Genomic DNA, 17,850 nt, shown 5'->3' with positions numbered 1-17,850 from the left:
CCACTTTCGAGATCGGCGCGGCACAGCTTTGCTACGTCACAGAAATCGCGCCGAAATCACCGTTCTTATGTGTGAACAGAAGCCCTAACCGGTATGATTTTCGTGGCGGCGCAAAAACTATCCGGCATAATGTGAACATAGCGTTAGTGACTGTTCCCACACACAAAGTTATTTTCCGCTGCAAAGACCTTAGCTTGGAAGCCGGTTGGAAACCCACCGAATCCCGCCAACTGTGTTCAACAGGGGCAAGAGTCCAGCAGTCCTTAATGTCGTGTCTCACAACTAGAGAATAGGACGGCAAAAAATAGAAACAAAATGAAAATAGCCAGTGTTAGAAAAACATGGGGAAAAATGCTAAAGTGTCAAATATTTGATCTCGGTATTTATAACGGTTTTCATTAATATATATATACAGGAAGTGATTTGAAATACGTGCACGTACAGACTTTTGTTTGAAATTTTCAGCTGAAACCGGGGCAAAAGGTCGTGAAACAAAAACCAATGTAAAACAGAATACTTAGATAACAAGACTATTGCAAACAAAGAGAAAAATGTTAACATTTATTTTTGTTAACATTGAGGGAGGGTATTTAGAAAAATAACTATTGAACACCCCTGGAGTAAACCAGTCTTCGGTGGGTGGAAAGATTAACAAGCAGCAAATGAAGTTAATTCATTCCCCCTCTTAAAAGACGAAGGTTCACAAATCACTTACGTCATGTAAAACAGGAGGTATCGTTTTACCAACGACTTAAAGGTTGGTATAAGCAGACCAAAAAACATTTCAGTAGCTGAAGAAGAGGAGACGACGCCAAATCCTTCTAAAGAGGTACGTCCCGGTTCCGTCGTTGAATCGCAAACGTCTTAAATCGCTGACTGTGTAGTAGCAGCTCCTGCAAGGTGGGTGGAGGACTACAGATCGGCATTTCTCGCGGGTTTTGACTAGTCAAACTATTGACGATAAAAATCGCACGTTGGCTGGACGCAACGCACTCAGGCTGAGGATTATGCAATGAAGCATCGACTACAGGCGAGGCTTCCTTTTTTCTTTTCTTACCCACTTCATCTTTATCAATCCCTTCTTCCCGAAATGCGCAGTGTTTCCCTAGCTTAACTGCAATATACTGAGCCGCCCGTCCGACTTGTCCGCAGTCTGCATGATCCCCTGTCGCTGGAGACGTTTCGAGGCGGCTGAATTCGTCAGGCTAGTGATTTCCATTTTTAGAAGGAAAAGGTCCCAACTCCTCTATTCGGCCAGTTATGCTATAACTAGCCACTTTTTTCGCTATTGAGTCGAATAAATTAAAACTGAATTAGTTTCACGCATATATTCCTTACGGAGCGTTGGGCTTTTCTACTGATGTTTTTAAGAAACAGGGGCACCCAACGAGAATATAGTTCAAAACCACTTAATAAACTTGTATTTAAACGGTTGATACTGTATGTGTTTGTATGGTCATGCAAATAAAGCTCGTTGTTGTTGTTATTGTTGATATAGGCATATTTTTATCGCCCCCAAATTTTTTCTGTTCGGATTTCCTAGCTAAAAGTCTAGTGATCCGAAAATTATAGGGATCAAATCGTACCTTTTCGAAAATTTCAGCCAGAGAAAAGGCTCCCGAAGATTCTAGGTGACCTTTTTAGGGTAAAAACCGTTAAAATGGGCAATTATACCATTTTATAGATGTTCGGCAAGCAAGAAATTTTACAACAAATGTTCCGAAAATTATAGATCTCAAATCGTCTTCCGAACAGATATTTTCCGAAAATTGACATTGGGTGCCACTGTAGCCGGCGTAGCATGGTGGTTTTGGTTGGGCGCGCTAAGTAATATAGGCGGGCGAGGACAGGGAAACCGCGTGGAGATCGCTCGATAAACAAATAGTATATTCCTAAGCCAACTTAACAAGATTACGTTTGAACATCAATATAGCTTATCCCAGTGTTATACAACGTATCACCTTTCACTTTCAAGGCTGGATATAATTTTTAGTATTCTGTTTATCTTGTTTTACAGGAAATCGTCTTTTGCATCACAATAGCTGTATGTTTCCACTGGTCCGTGCGTGCTGGCCCAAGGCTACGTGACGCACGAGAAAACATCCTTGGGAATGCAATTTATAAAGTGTTTCGCAGGGAGGCTAACCCGGATGTGAAGCAAGTATCAGTAGAAAGAAGCCTGCTTAGATTTCGGCGAGAGCCCTTCAATCCATGCTTAAAAGGAGTAGAAACTCGCCAGGTAGCAGACGGCCTTTCTGTGAACGTACATGTTTGCTACAACACAACAAACCTTGGATGCCTGCCTGTCAATGGAAAATATCTATGTCAGAAGATCATCGCAATGTATACAGATTCGGCTGGAAAAGTCGGCGCTTATACTTCTGGCTGCCAATGCCAGAAGACATAATGAAATTGACGTACATATATACCGGATTTAACAACGTGAAATATCACAATAATTGTAAAAGATTTAGTTAGAATATCATAGAACTATTGACAACGACCTTTTGTATAACTCTCGTTTAACTAAAAGAGATTAAATGTGATAATTGTTGATCGTGCTTGTTAAAGGGACATAGTCGTCTGGTCTCGTCACGCAACACCTTCCCAATAAAAGGAGGAGGAGGAGGAGGAGGAACGATGCGTGACCAGTCAAAAGTGGCCGCTGGAACTGGGACAGAGTCAGCTGTTGCGCAAGCACACAAGATACCATTCCTTAGCTGATTTGCATTTCACGCTCTTATACTCAGTAGGAAGATACTTCTTTAAGCCAAATATGAAAACATGATCTCGTCTAAGATGAGTAAAAGCATACTCACAAACACGTTTACGGTAAAAGATTGAAAATCAAATAAAACACTAGAGAAGATTGAAGCCGATTCGAAGATGGTATTCGACATGTATCTGATTTTGCGTTAAGATAGAAGCTTTTCAAACAGACATAGCTAGTGTCCAGGTCAGCGCGGTCGAAAAGCGGACTGTGGCATTTAATAAATGAGGATGATTGTCCAAAAACTGACAATTATAATAATTCTTTTTAGGTTTTATGCAGTAAGACTGACAAGATAGCGTCGAACAGTATCATTGAGATGTTGCGTGTGATTTTGATATATATTTTTAAAACCGCGTTTTAAGATGGCCCGCCTCACAAATTCAAATCGGACGAATGGTGATCATGAGGTCATACCGTATGTGACGAAGCAATCGCTAATAAATCTATTCTTCTCCATTTTTTTGACTAGCATTTTTTTACTACAATAATGCGAAAATACCGTTAATAGTAATATATAAAACTGATAAAAGTCATAGAATTGCAGGTCTCTTACATTTGCATTGCTTCACGCTTACCACTTCTTGACCTGTAGAAAGAAAACGGTACCCGAATGTTAACAGTTCCCTAAAACCCTAAAACTTTTTGTATATCGAACAGGGTTTTATTTCTGTGGCAATGTATCTTGATTGGATTTGATATAAAGCGATCAAAATTCGATAGAAAACTAAAAGAAAAAGATAGACTTTTTAAAAGACTGACGTATGAACCGGTTTGCTGCTGCCCAAGACCTCTGAAGAGACTGACCTGAAATTAAGCGTTTGGGAACTATAGAGCGGATGACCAGTATCTATGTTAATTTATAGTTACAAAAGAAAACGTTTACGTGAGAAGAGAGTTCAACTACCACAGGATTGGTTCGGAACACCAACATGGCCGCTTTGAACACCAATATGGCCGCCGTGACGTGATTTGAAAACGCTCTATTTTGGACCTGGGAGACGGGAATTTGAAGACCTCGATTTTCCTCAGTACTGCAATAGTTCAAATGCCCGGGAGTTTGCCCGGGAAGAGTGGGTGGCAGGGGGCAAAAAAGCACTATCACTGATAAGTGACTTTCAATAACGTCCGGATAATTCAAATGATCTAATCTAGTACCTTTGACGTCTCTTTGACTTTGATATACACTTCAAAAAGCAAATAACTTTGAATTGGGATCATGTATTTCAAATCGAGTTTTAAGAACCTTCCCATATCTGCACGAACAAGTTAAATGGACATTTGGGTACTTGTTTGGATTTGAAATTAAATGTTCTTATCAGTTTTCCTTATCAAGTCCTCGTGTTAAAATTCTTTATTATTTTTTCATTCGTGGTGTTATCTGATTTCTCTCCTGCCCTTTAACCTGGCTTCAGTTAGACGGCAAACAAACTCAAAGTTTATCTTACGTAAGTAAAAAGCTTCCGCGATTTTGCCATAGCTATGCCTGATCAGCTTTTTCTAGAAAGCTGAAAAAATTACAAGAATCTAGTTAAAGACTCGAGTAAGAGGAAGCAGCTACTCGCCAAGGGTAAAGAGAACCAACTTTGTGCCTATTTTCACCAACAGAAATCGTTTTCTCAAGAACTTGTCACGCCTTAGCCTTCGGCGCCCGGAATAACTAGTTCGATACTTTTTTTTAAGGAGTGCGGGTGCACTTACCAGTCACGATGTACCGTAAATCCTCTATTAAGCCCCCTCTCCCAAATAGACCGTCTCTCACTAATAGGCCCTCCTAGCCTTTTCAGGGAAAGAAAGTTAATCAAACTCCCTTCTCCCGTCTCCCTTATTATCATTCACTAGTAAATGATAGACTGTATTAATCAATAACGACTGTAAAACTTCGTGTAGACTGATCCTGGATGGTTTATTCACCAGCTGGATGTTGTCGATGTTCGGATTTAGTTTTTAATCCTTGGCTGCATTACGTCAAACTTCTTGGGATCTTTACACGTTTCTGGGAAACTGCCCCCCAAAGAAGGAAGTAAAATGACAAGTACGTGATTTTTAGCTATTTTAGTGTGAGTGTGTTTTAATTTTTTTTATTTGCAAAGTAACACCATTCTTTGAAGATGAAAAGTCCACTCACCCGGATGATGTACTGAATAAATTAAACGAATCAGTCAAAATCGTCCAATTTGATTGAAATCGTTTCAAGGAAAGGCCGTTTTCCACTGAGATCAACTAACCGAAAGTTTTTTAATTTCATTCAAAGACAGAATCATTTTACTGATTATGTGACAAAACTGAGAATGAAGTTGAGTCACGCACCCGAGCGCCTAAGAAAAATTAACCTGACAATTTGAACAGGTTTTATCAGACGCCTCGTCCATATTTTGGTCGGAGTGGGTGGGGAGGGGGTAGGGAGGTAAAAGGGGGCGGGGGAGAGGGTCGTTGTGTGTTGTTGTCAAGGGTTTATACTTCCACGGGAGCTGAGGCACGTATAATGACATGAAAAAAGGGAATTATGTCCATGAAATTTGAAAACAATATTTTAAAAAACCATTATCAAATTTAGTTCCTAGTTTGATCGTACAAAATACATATTCCCTGTATATTTTGCATAAAGAAGTGTCCTGCAGATTACACAGTAAAACACAAAATCTGAGTTAATTAAACAGCTGCAAAACCCTTCCTTTTGATCTTTTCATTTTTAAAATAATCCTTGGATCTACCTTTATTATTCTTTTGAGAAAATAGGAGCAGAACTCGCTTTTGTCGTTGCTGTCTTCAGTGATTATTAACGAGCAAATTTCACCCTTGTTATATCTATTGAAGAAGCTTATGAAGCTTTCATTTACCGTGGATCTTCTTCACGAATTATTAATAAGTTATCAAGGAACTTTAAACATCTTGTCATTCCAACATACGTGTTTCAACCATAACCACTGTAAGAGATACTCAAAAAGGATTATCATATCAGAGTTGGCATTGGGCATGTGTTTATAACAGTTTAACCTAGCCCCTAACTAAGACAAACAAATCACCTCTTCCACCCTCTCTCCATGCCAAGAGGGTGATCCAGGGTGGAAGGATTAACAAGCAGCAAAAGTTATTCCCTCTTAAAAGCTGAAGGATCAAAAATCACTTACGTCACGTACAACAGGAGGTGTCGTTTTACCATATCGACTAAAAAGGTGCGTATAAGCAGACCAAAAAACATTTCAGTTGTTGAAGAAGAGGAGACAGCCCCAAATCGGCTTCTAAAGAGGAGTGTCCCGGTTCGGTCGTTGAATCGCAAACGTCTTCATTCACTGATTGTGTAGAAGCAGCTCCTGCAAGGTGGGTAAAGGACTACAGATCGGCATTTCTCTGGGGTTTTGACTAGTCAAACTATTGACGATAAAAATCCTAAGTTGGCTGGACGTGACGCACTCAGGCTGAGGATCCTGCAATGAAGCATCGACTACATCGACTACAGGCGAGGTTTCTTTTCTTTCTTTTCTTACCCACCTCATCTTTATCAATCCCTTTTTCCCGCAACGCGCAGTGTTTCCTCAGCCTTTTTCTAGATGCAAAATATACCTCAGCCGCCCGTCCGACTTGTCCGCAGTCCGCATGACTCCCTTCCCTATTTCAAACTTCAAGGAATCAGTAAAAAGCGATCTTGTCAAAGATTATTAGTTACTTGTATTCTTATTAGCAGTTGCGTTGTTTCCCACATAACCTGTAAATTAGCCTTTTGTTTAATTCTGTCACCCTTTCAAGTTCCCGTTATATTAATGTTTTGTATTCATTTATAAATTTAATTATTTTAGACTGCCTTCATAGCCTAGAAATAGCGTTTTTCCTCTTCTGTCTCTTTTTTTCTCTTTCTTTATTTCTTTTAATGATTGCATTTGTGGTACAGTTTTCTTGCTGACGTGTAATTTAATTTAATTTAATTTAATTTAACGCTGATGTCAACTGGCTGCCTGGCTCCGCTAGCCCCCATGGTTATTCCAGGCAGCCAGTAACCTTATTTTTACTTTTAATATTTTCATTGTTGTAATTTATTTTTGAGCAAGGGTGAGTACAAATAAAGATTGTTGTTGTTGTTGTCGTTGCTGGAGACGTTTTGAATTCATCAAGCTAGTATATTTTCACTTTTAGAAGGAAAAGGTCCCAACTCTTCTCTTCCGCCAGTTATTCTAAAAGTAACCACTTTTTTCGCTATTGAATCGAAGAAATGAAATCTGAATTCGATTCACGGATATTCCTTATGGAGCGTTGGGCTTTCCTACTGGTTCTTTAAAGAAAGAAGATTATCTTGGCTGGCCAGCGGGGTCCATTGATCTGACTACGAGGTTGATAACAAGTTTTAAAACCATGGACAAGTGCACCAGATAAACAAATAGTATATTCCTAAACCAACTTAACAAGATTACGTTTGACCATCTATATATAGCTAATTTCAGTGTTATAAAATATATAACCTTTAAGTTTCAAGGCTGAAATTAATTTCTAGTATTCTGTTTATCCTATTTTACAGGAAATCGCCTTTTGCATCACAATAGCTGTATGTTTCCATTGGTCCGTACGTGCTAGCCCAAGGCCACGTGACGCACGAGAAATCACTCTTGGGAATGCAATTTTTAAGGCGTTTCGCAGGGAGGCCAACCCGGATGTGAAGCAAGTATCAGTAGAAAGAAGCCTGCTTAGATTTCGTCGAGAGCCCTTCAATCCATGCTTAAAAGGAGTAGAAACACGCCTGGCAGCAGACGGCCTCTCTGTGAACGTACACGTTTGCTATAACACAACAAACCTTGGATGCCTGCCTGTCAATGGAAAATTTTTATGTGAGAAGATCATGTCATTGTTTAAAGATTCGGCTGGGAAAATATGCCTTTATACTTCTGGCTGTCGATGCAAGAAACCTTGACGAAATTGACGTACATAATGGATTCAACAGCGTAAAATATCAAATTGGAAACTGATCAAACTTGAACTTGAAATTACTGTTTATAACCCTCACTTGACTAAAACAGATTACATGTAATTGATGATCGTGCTTGTTGAAGGGGCATAGTTAGTCTCCCTCGCAGGTGGTTTTGTCTCTTCACGCGACGCTGCTCCCCAATAAAATGAGCAGGAGGAGGAGGAGTGATGCGTGACGATTCAGATGAAACGGCTGCGACGGAGACCAGGACGCAGTCAGCTGGTGCGCAAGCAAGCACACTGGATACTATTCCTTAGATGTTCTGAATATCGCACTCGTATAGTACTCAGTCATAAGATGTTTCTTTTAGCCAAATATGATAGCATGATCTCAGCCTAGGATGAGTAAAAGCATACTCAGAAACAGGTTTACAGTAAAGGATTGAAAGTCGAATAAAACATTAGAGAAGATTGAAGCCGATTCCTCGATGGTATTCGACGAGAATCTGATTTTGCGTTAAGGCAGAAGCTTTTGAAACTGATAGAGCTAGTATCCAGGTCAGGGCGGTCCAGAGGCGGACTGTGCCTTTCAATAGATGAGGATGATTGTCCAAAAACTGACAATTATAATAACTCTTTTTAGGTTTTATACAGTAAGACTGACAAGAACTTGTCGAACAGTAGGGCGAGGCACCATTTCTCATTGAGATGTTGCGTGTGATTTTGATATATATTTTTAAAACCGCTTTGCTTTAGAATAGTTCATCAAGATATCAATGATTTAAGATGGCCCGCCTCACAAATTCAAATCGGACGAATGGAGAGGTCAAATGTGACGAAGCAATCGCTAATAAAGCCATTCTTCTCCATTTTTTTGGCTAGCATACCTTATAATAATGTGAAAATACCATAGCAATAAAGCTGGTAAAAGTCATAGAATTGCAGGTCTCTTACATTTGCATTGCTTCACGCTTACCACTTCTTGACCTGTAGAAAGAAAACGGTGCCTGAATGTTGACAGTTCTCTAAAACTTTTTATATATCGAACAGCGTTTTATTTCTGTGGCAATGTATGTTTATGGGATTCGATATAGAGCGATCAAAATTCGATAGAAAACTAAAAGAAAAAGATAGACGTTTTAAAAAACTGCCGTATGAACCGGTTTGCTGCTGCCCAAGATCCCTGAAGAGACTGACCTGAAATTAAGCGTTTGGGAACTATAGAGCGGATGACCAGTATCTATGTTAATTTATAATTACAAAAGAAAAAGTTTACGTGAGAAGAGAGTTCAACTACCACAGGATTGGTTCGGAACACCAACATGGCCGCTTTGAACACCAATATGGCCGCCGTGACGTGATTTGAAAACGCTCTATTAATATTTTGGACCTGGGAGACGGGAATTTGAAGACCTCGATTTTCCTCAGTACTGCAATAGTTCAAATGCCCGGGAGTTTGCCCAAGAAGAGTGGGTGGCAGGGGGTACAAAAGCAATTTCACTGATAAGTGACTTTCAATAACGTCCGGATAATTCAAATGATCTAATCTAGTGCCCTTGACGTCTCCTTGACTTTTATATACACTTCAAAAAGCAATAACTTTGAATTGGGATCATGTATTTCAAATCGAGTTTTAAGAACCTTCCCATATCTGCACGAACAAGTTAAATGGACATTTGGGTACTTGTTTGGATTTGAAACTAAATGTTTCCTATCAGTTTTCCTTATCAAGTCCTCGTGTTAAAATTCTTTATTAGTTTTTCATTCTTGGTGTTATCTGATTTCTCTCCTGCCCTTTAACCTGGCTTCAGTTAGACGGCAAACAAACTCAAGGTTTATCTTACGTAAGGAATAGCTTCCACGATTTTGCCATAGCCATGCAGATAAATTGAATTTTTCTTGAAACTTGCAGAAATTACAAGAATAAAAAAAAAGACTCGAGTTAAAAAGTTAAAGACTCGCGTAAGAGAAAGGAGTTACTCGCCAAGGGTAAAGAGAACCAATTTTTGTGCCTATTTTCACTAATAGCAACCGTTTTCTCAAGAATTAGTCACACCTTAGCCTTCGGCACCAGGCATAACTAGTTCGATGAGTGCTTGTGCATGTACCAGTCAAGATATACCGTAAAACATTACTGACTTTGTTAAACGGGGGAAGGGCTGGCGAACACAGTAGAAAGCGGTGATTTCAATCACGAGGTAAAAAATAAGGGATCGCACACTCACTCTAAAATAGATAAAAATTACGTACTAGTCATTTTACTTCCTTTTTTTGGGTCATGATAAGTTTCTGGAAACTGCCCACCTACCCCTCCGCTAAGCCAACGTTTTGCCGTAAGTGAGAAGTAAATGTTGAGGTTGGCTTAGGAGAGGGGTAGGTGGGCAGTTTCCCAGAAACTTTCTCAGTTTCCCTGAAGCGTATAATAATCCAAATAGAAGTACATGTTGATGTTGGCTTAGGGGAGGGGTAGGAGGGCAGTTTCCCAGAAACGTGTAATCATCCAAATAGTTCGTTGTTTTTAGCTATGAAGTGTTAGTGTGTGTTTTAATTTTTATTATTTGCAAAATAACAACATTCTGGATGTTAACCGGTTTCTGGGTAAGCGGGTTCCATTTTTTCCAATCGGATCCGAATATCAACTCGGACTCTGCGGTGCTCCGAATTGAAGTCGGGTCCGACGTATTTCGGATCGGATCCCAAAACTAATCGGGCTCGAATTATTGTTAAATCGAGTCCGATAAGGTAATCGGGCTCGATTGTCCACTCACCCGGATGATGTACTGAATAAATTAAACGAAACAATCAATTTCGTCCAATTTGATTGAAATCGTTTCAAGGAAAGGCTATGCCATTGAGATCAGCTAACCGGAAGTTATTTAATTTCATTCAAAGACATAATCAAATTACTTATTATGTGACAAAACTGAGAATGAAGTTGAGTCACGCACCCGAGCGCGCAAGAAAAATTTATCTGACAATTTGAAAAGGTTTTATCAGACGCTACGTCCATATTTTAGTCGGATTGGGCGGGGAGGGAATGGGCAGATAAAAAGGGGGGAGGGGAGGAGGTTGCTGTGTGTTGTTTTCAAGGGTTTATACTTCCACGGGAGCTGAGGCACGTATAACGACCTGAAAAAAGCGAATTATGTCCATGAAATTGGAAAATAATATTTTAAAAAACCACGTTATCAACTTTAGTGTCTTGCAGATTACACAGTAAAACTGAGTTAATTAAACAGCGGCAAAACCCTTCCTTTTGATCTGTTCATCATGTTTTGAATCCTTGGGTTTACCTTTATCAAATGTTTACAAAATAGGAGCAAAACTCGCTTTTGTCTTTGCTGTCTTCAGTGATAACTAACGAGCAAAATTTCACCCTTGTTTTATCAAATCTGAAGAAGCTTATGAAGCATTCATTTCCTATGGATGTTCTTCATGAATTATTGATAAGTTATCAAGGAACTTTAAATCCAATATACGTGTTTCAGCCGTAACCATTGTACGTGATACGAGCATGTGTTATTAACAGTTTAACCTAGCCCCTAACTAAGACAAACAAACACCCCTTCCACCCTCGGCTCTCCATGCCACGTCCGAAAAATAACCTCAAGGTCCAGTTCGTTTTGTTATAGCTGTTTAACGCGGGTATCCTTGACGGTTTGGTCAAATAAATTCTGTTTGCGGAGCAGTTAATCTTTACATGATTCCAGAAGGGCGGGGGCAAATGCAAAGTTAGTCCTTTTGCATTCAGGAAATTACCAAGAACACATGTTTGTAAAGAGCTTTTTATCATCCAGCTGAGGTCGGGACGAAGGCTGAGCTAAATAAAACCATATGGAAAGTGGTCAAATCTTTTGTACAGATAACAGGGAACGAGAGATTCACGAAAGGATTCCTGCTGTCCTTCCTCACCACAGAATATTGAATAACCCATAAAAAAAACCCAAAGGATTTCCCCTGCCCTTCCTCACCACAGAATATTGAATAACCCACTGACTATCACTAGTGAGAAATAGGTAAATTAAACGTCTCTATGCAAGCTTCATTTGCACCAAAGATTTAAGAATTATCTGAAATGATCAGACTAAAAATATGTATACATTAGACCCATTAGGTGAACGGTGTTTTGTAAAGCCTCCCCACCCTTAATCACATGGGTCCTCATCTATCACGTTTTACGTGACCGCTTCCCTGAGCAGCAAGAGAGGAAAAAGCGGGAGAATGTTATTTAACATTCCTCCCATTTTTGGCAAATAACACTGATTAACTTCCTCTTTGATTTGACATCCAGGGTACATGAGTACAAAAGATTTGCATTTTGATTGCTTTAAATATCGTCTTGGAATGAGCAATTAAGACAGATAAAATATTGTAGCAATTGGGAATATTGCCAGAAAAGTTCCCAGGTAACTCTAAATGAAAACGTTGCAAAGATCAAAATATCCAATGACGTCAGCTTAAATATCCGGAAGGTATTCGCATCTGATGGACTGGAAATATCATTTTTCATGCGACTCACAATGACTTTTAAGGCGAGCATCAGTAGAACTTATTACATTTAGCTAAGGAAGACAGAACAAGCAGATGAGAACCACAAAGCCTTCTAAACAAGAATCTCTGTTCGGTCGTTAAATCTGAAACTTCCAGAATCAGAACGCAATCTGTTAGCAACCACGAAAAAGAATTCGGAGTTTGGTTGGACTTTATCAACTTTATTGGAATTCTTCTCTCTGAGCCTCACTTAGCAAATATTGCCGTGAAAGGCCGTTAAGTTGGCTGGACAGGAAGTACTTAGGAAATTGCCATGAGGTATCAACTGCAGGTAAGGCTTTACTACCTCTGCTTTCGGAGCTCTTGTTAGAGAGAATTTTTTAAAAAAACGTTTTTAATTATTTAAGGCCTGTTTGTATGGGTGCGCCAGCCCAGTCAACCGAACAGATTCGCCGTTAGCGGGCCGGCGGGACGGCTTATACCACTTTTCGTAATTATTTTGTATATATACATATGTGTCTTTTGAAAAGGAGGGATATATGAGAATGCTGGTCGGGAGGGCCCAACCTGCCTTCCACAAATACGACGAAAATTTCAAGACGGATGAAATAAAGTATTAGCCGATCGCGAGCCAGCCCGGTAAAGGAAACCATTCCGGAGTGACACGTCTCATATAAACAGGCCCTTAGATACCCGAAGGGTCATAGGCAGCTATCAACCACTCGATACTAAGTGTCAGTTATAGTTATTAGAGCAATAAGTCAATAATAACGTAAGTTTTTGTGACGAAACTGATCCTAATCGTTGCCCAATAACAGAGTTTTATTTTGTTTGCCGAATGATAAAAACAATCTCCTCAAAAAAAATTCAAGCCATTCCATCTCCACTTGGGCAGAGGCCATTATTAAAATAGAGCCACCTTTCCTGTTGTTTAACAAAAGAGAAAGCAGGTTTTAACAAGAGATGATCGAATCGTAACGCCAGGAACGTTGCATACTTCCTCTAAACTGTGATCTTCGAGATCGATTGGAAGTGAGCCAAAGTTAACTAAGGAACTACACACCACCCCAAAAGAGAGGTTCCGATTTCTGTCGTTGTTTGTAAGGTCAGGAATAATTTTTTTTGTCCCGTCACCTTTTCCAAACTTATCACAAATTAGACTTTATTTGGCTTTGATCAAGAAGCCAGTTTCATCTCTGATGAAACTAAATAATTCCCAATTCCTCATTTTACTCCACCGGACCTTAATTATCCTTTATTCCCTTTATGAGTCAATTGCTTGTAGTGAGTAATGTTCATTTGAAAAAGGGTCGAATGTTGACCTTAGTCGGCTTGTTAAAAGTTCTACATGTATCAGCCAGTTTCGTGAGTAATATATTTAGCGCATTGAAAAAGTACTAACCAAATGCATAGGCCTCGTGGCCGATCCAGACTTGTTAGAATCAACTTTACTAGAACAGGATTAACACAAACTTATTATTGGAACAGAAAAGCTATTCGAAAATAGTCTCGTTGCAGTTGGGACTCTCTCGGGGGGATAGGGAAGTCAGACTGATAATGGGTCTCCGATGCCCCGGGTTTGTGGCCACTCCGTTATTGTCCCTAGCCCTCAGTCCGCGTTTCTACTTTTGAATGGATCCCCGGGTGGCACGTTGCTGTCCACGGGACACAGGCAGGCCTCACGGAAGCGGAAACATCTCAATGACCAACGAACCGAGAAACATCGTTTTTATTTTTTCGAGTCGGAGCCAGTAAGCCCGGCGCGGTGGGTCACGTCGCAGCCGTAGTTTACAGGTTACTAGACTTGACCCTGTCGTCAAGTTGCCTTACCAATCAGTGAATACACTTCTCTTCCAAACGCCAACACAATACTTGATTCACTTCGGGGTCTGTACGCCTTTAGAATTGGACAAAGAAACTATCAAAAATGTTTTTAAGCAGTTTAGATCAGTTTTTCATTATCCTCTGTGACCTGGGTGTGGTCCCCGTCCGCGCCCCATATTTCCTATGAGCTTGTCACGTAGGGCTGTGCATCAAGGCACTTTCCAACGCTGGTTGAACGGAAACGGCCGTTCATAGAGACCTTAGATTCGTCTTTTCCGGTGTCCTAGCATGGGTCAATTGATACCAGTGGATAGACGGCTTTCATATACCGAGAGACGTTGGACAGCGGTGATGACGTTACCATAATTTATGCGTCCACTTCAATAAAAACCGGCTCTGCAAACATCTCTTCTGCACCCGAGTCCCTGATGCAGTCTTTTCCAGGTTTCGTCAAGAAATCCTCCCCCAAGAAGTGAAGAGGGGCGTGGTCGGGCGATAAGGTGGCCGGGCGATAAGATAAGGTAGTCCATCGTAGTCCATCGGAACTGGGAAAATCTGATTGTATTTCTTGTAAATGTGATATACATGACTATCATTTGTTCGCCACCAGTCCCCTCTAAAGAAAATCTTGGAGTTCTCCAAGTGGGGACTGGGACCTATCCCGGTTGTGAACTCTGAAGGGCGACTAGGGACAACTTAAGTTGAAACAAGTTCATCATAACCTACTGATAATCGATTTTCTTCTTTGAATTTTTCAGACTGTAGCTAATGCTGTTATTTTCCTGTACCTTGGATCAATCATCGTTGTCGGAAGACCTCGCAGTACGGATAAAAAGACCTCACAGAAAAGTATATGGAAAAGGTTATCGCGTGGCCAAAATTTCAATGAAAACGCAAGTGGATTACAAAGCTTACGGTCGGAGTCGGGTACTGATTTGCAAGTAGTTGTGGACAGATCGAACATTGATCACCTTGAGAGAATCAAGAGAGACGTTACCAGTAATCCGTGTTTCATGCCAGGCACATTTGAGGAGATCCGACTGCCTGGAAACAAACGTACTTATCAAATGCAATGTAAACGTAGCACTCTTCTTGCTTGCCACCGTGCTATAAGAACCAGGTTTCGTACCCCCAAGTGTTTAGAAAGTAAGGTGACGTACTCTGGAAGAGTATTTGTGCAGGGCTGTAAATGTGCTTCGTAAACCAGTATCAGTCTGTTATATCATGATTTACCGACGAATCGCGAATCTCAGTGCGAGGTCTTTATACATGTATCAGATGCATGCAGGAGCCGATTACCCGAGTAGAAATCGGTTCGACACGTTTTATCATGTGGTTGAGTGATCCCTCTACTCGGGACAACTTTTCTACATATAGGCCATTTGCATGATGGCGTTATTTTACTACTACGGCCAGAATCCTTTTCGTTTTTCCTTTCATATTCCAATTTGGTATTCCCAGTGAGGTTTCGAAAACAAAAGCCCTAATTTACACAAGAAAGCAAAATCCTGAAGGATTTTGGTCGTAGTAGTAAAATGACGTCATCGTGCGAATGGCCTATTAAGGGAGGCCCTGCTCTCCAACCATAAACTCTCTCGCGTGTTCTCTCGCGGCTCACTTCGCTCACCATAAATGGAGAGCTAGCTAGCAGGCTAAAACTCTAATCAAAGTGTCAAAACCACCCTACCCATCCCTCTATGATTTACAAAAAGCTGCCAGGCACCCACCCACTGTTAAGGTCCTTGGGCTATCTGCGACACCAGGCTAGATAGCAAGCCCCCACCCCCTTCCCCATTTGTTTCGGCTAACCTGCCTTGTTGCCCGCTTTTAAGTAAATAATCGTATTATTGGTTCCTTTTAATAAATGATCTGAGTCCAAGCTTGGGATGTGTGGATGAGTATCAAATCCAGTATTGCCGCCCATAACGAAAAGAGCTCGATCTCGCCGATAGGAAGACTCAGTGGGGACTCAGTGAGTAGTCTACGAAAAATTTGACCTTTACAGGTACGGTGCGCCTCGAGTTTTTAAACCTGATAATACACTCCTGTGAGTTTTTTAAACAGTACTTCAGAACTTTTAAACCGAATTTTTATCTTCAGTTATGCAAATCTTACATTGTAAATAGTATTTATAAAATATATTATCTACAATTAAGCATAAAATGTAATCCTACAGCATCAAATACAATAATAAAGGTTTTTGTTCATGTGGCACAAACATTATGCATCTGTCAGTTCCCACTGAAAAAATCTTGGAAAATTTCGTCTTATTTATAATTAGACCAGATTTTGTACAAAGATTTATGTCCACACTAATTTCTGACATCCGAAAAAAATTCTTCCTTTCTCACATTTCAAATATTATTTTTAACCCAGCCAGTATGCAGTTTGAACACAGTGAACATTGATGTGGGTCATTTACCGAATAAGTATAAGTAATTTTACCGTTCATGCAATGAATACAGCTATCAGGTCGATAAGTTCCCCAAGTGAAGTTTTCAGGCAGCACATTGACAGTCTATTTGCAATGCAGGGCATTTTGAGTGGTATTTGATTTGTCGATAGCCAATAACTACTTTACAGGCGGGGTAACTATAGCCACGAGCCAACGCACTATAACAGGCCTTGTGCGTAATTTCACAATAAACCTCTTCGACAAGTTTTTGCCTACATGAATCCCACTTTATCACTTTGTTTTTAAGACACGGTTTACGGTGGGGGTTAATATCAATGTCCCTGACCGTTCTATTATATGCAACTTGTCCGCTGAGAACCTCTTGTTCAGTTTTTGCTACTTTGTCCTTTTCGTCAATACTCTCTTTAGCTTCGTGTTGAAAGACGTCGACTTGTGATTTGGAATCTTGTTCGCGTAACCGATGATGTAAAGTTAGGTTTCGAGGAGATGACAGTTTTTGCGTTAGTGGTTTGGTAAAACCACGACTGGAGCCATTCAAGATGACAATCAAATAAAGAAATAATTGCTGAAAATTAAAATATATTATGTATCCAGAATTGAGTAAAGTAATAATTTTCTTACATTTTCTTATCTTACACAATAAATTTATTAAAAAACTATTTCCGTGTTAGTCTATTAGTTAGTATCTGTTTCACGGTTCAAACAAAATCACTCTATATCTTTAAATTCAGTGCTGCATGTTAGTTTCCCTGGCTTCCGGTTATTACTTATAAAGTGTAGAAAAGCATTAACGATGTATTAGACCAGGAGCCTATCAAATGGAGCCTCCATCTCCCATACAAGCCCTTGGAGTCAACCCTTTCCCGAGTAGATTTATAATTAGAACGGTTCCCAGGGGAGACTTCGCGCGCCGACGGTAGGAAGAGCCAATCACAACAACGAAATGACACTGCTATTGTACTTCATCGAACAGCAGGAAATTCGGTGTTGACAGGCCAAACACAATCATAAGCTAGTGAAACGTGACTTTAGCGTTTTCATCCCTCAGACATTTTCTTTCTTTTCTTTCTAGTGGGTAGACTATACTGTGGAGAGTTTTACACTCCACATATCTTCATTTTGGTTGCTTGTCTCACAGTTACAGGCCATGAAGCTGGTCTGTTACATGCATAATGATTAACTACTACCTGCAGTCTGTAGTTCTGACAGGATTCGTTTTCTTTAGCCAATTTTTTTGAGCGATAAGGTTCTTATTTCGGCTAGATGACTCAATATTAATCAAATTTCTAGTTTTTCAAGGCTTCTTTTTTTCCGAAATGCGTTTATCTGAATAAATACTTGTAGTCCTTGTGGTTGTTTTGTCCGTCAGCTAGTGTGATGATTCCCTGCTATGTTTTGTAACGCCGGGCCCAGCCATTGTTTTCTCGCACAAAAGTGATCCACAGATGCGAAT

The 17,850-nt window shown here is 40.1% G+C and overlaps 1 long non-coding RNA gene across 1 annotated transcript; it reads left to right on the top strand.

Moving 5' to 3' along the window:
- The first annotated feature begins 726 nt into the window (after positions 1 to 726).
- On the top strand, positions 727 to 3,229 carry LOC140940534 (uncharacterized). The gene is made up of 2 exons (XR_012166356.1): positions 727 to 1,030; positions 2,018 to 3,229. It is a non-coding gene; the product is annotated as an uncharacterized lncRNA (long non-coding RNA).
- The last annotated feature ends 14,621 nt before the right edge of the window (positions 3,230 to 17,850 follow it).

Source organism: Porites lutea, chromosome 6, assembly GCF_958299795.1.
Source record: "Porites lutea chromosome 6, jaPorLute2.1, whole genome shotgun sequence".
Taxonomy (NCBI): domain Eukaryota; kingdom Metazoa; phylum Cnidaria; class Anthozoa; order Scleractinia; family Poritidae; genus Porites; species Porites lutea.
The sequence above is the reverse complement of the archived record's forward strand: the minus strand, read 5'-3'. Positions and strand labels throughout refer to the sequence as shown.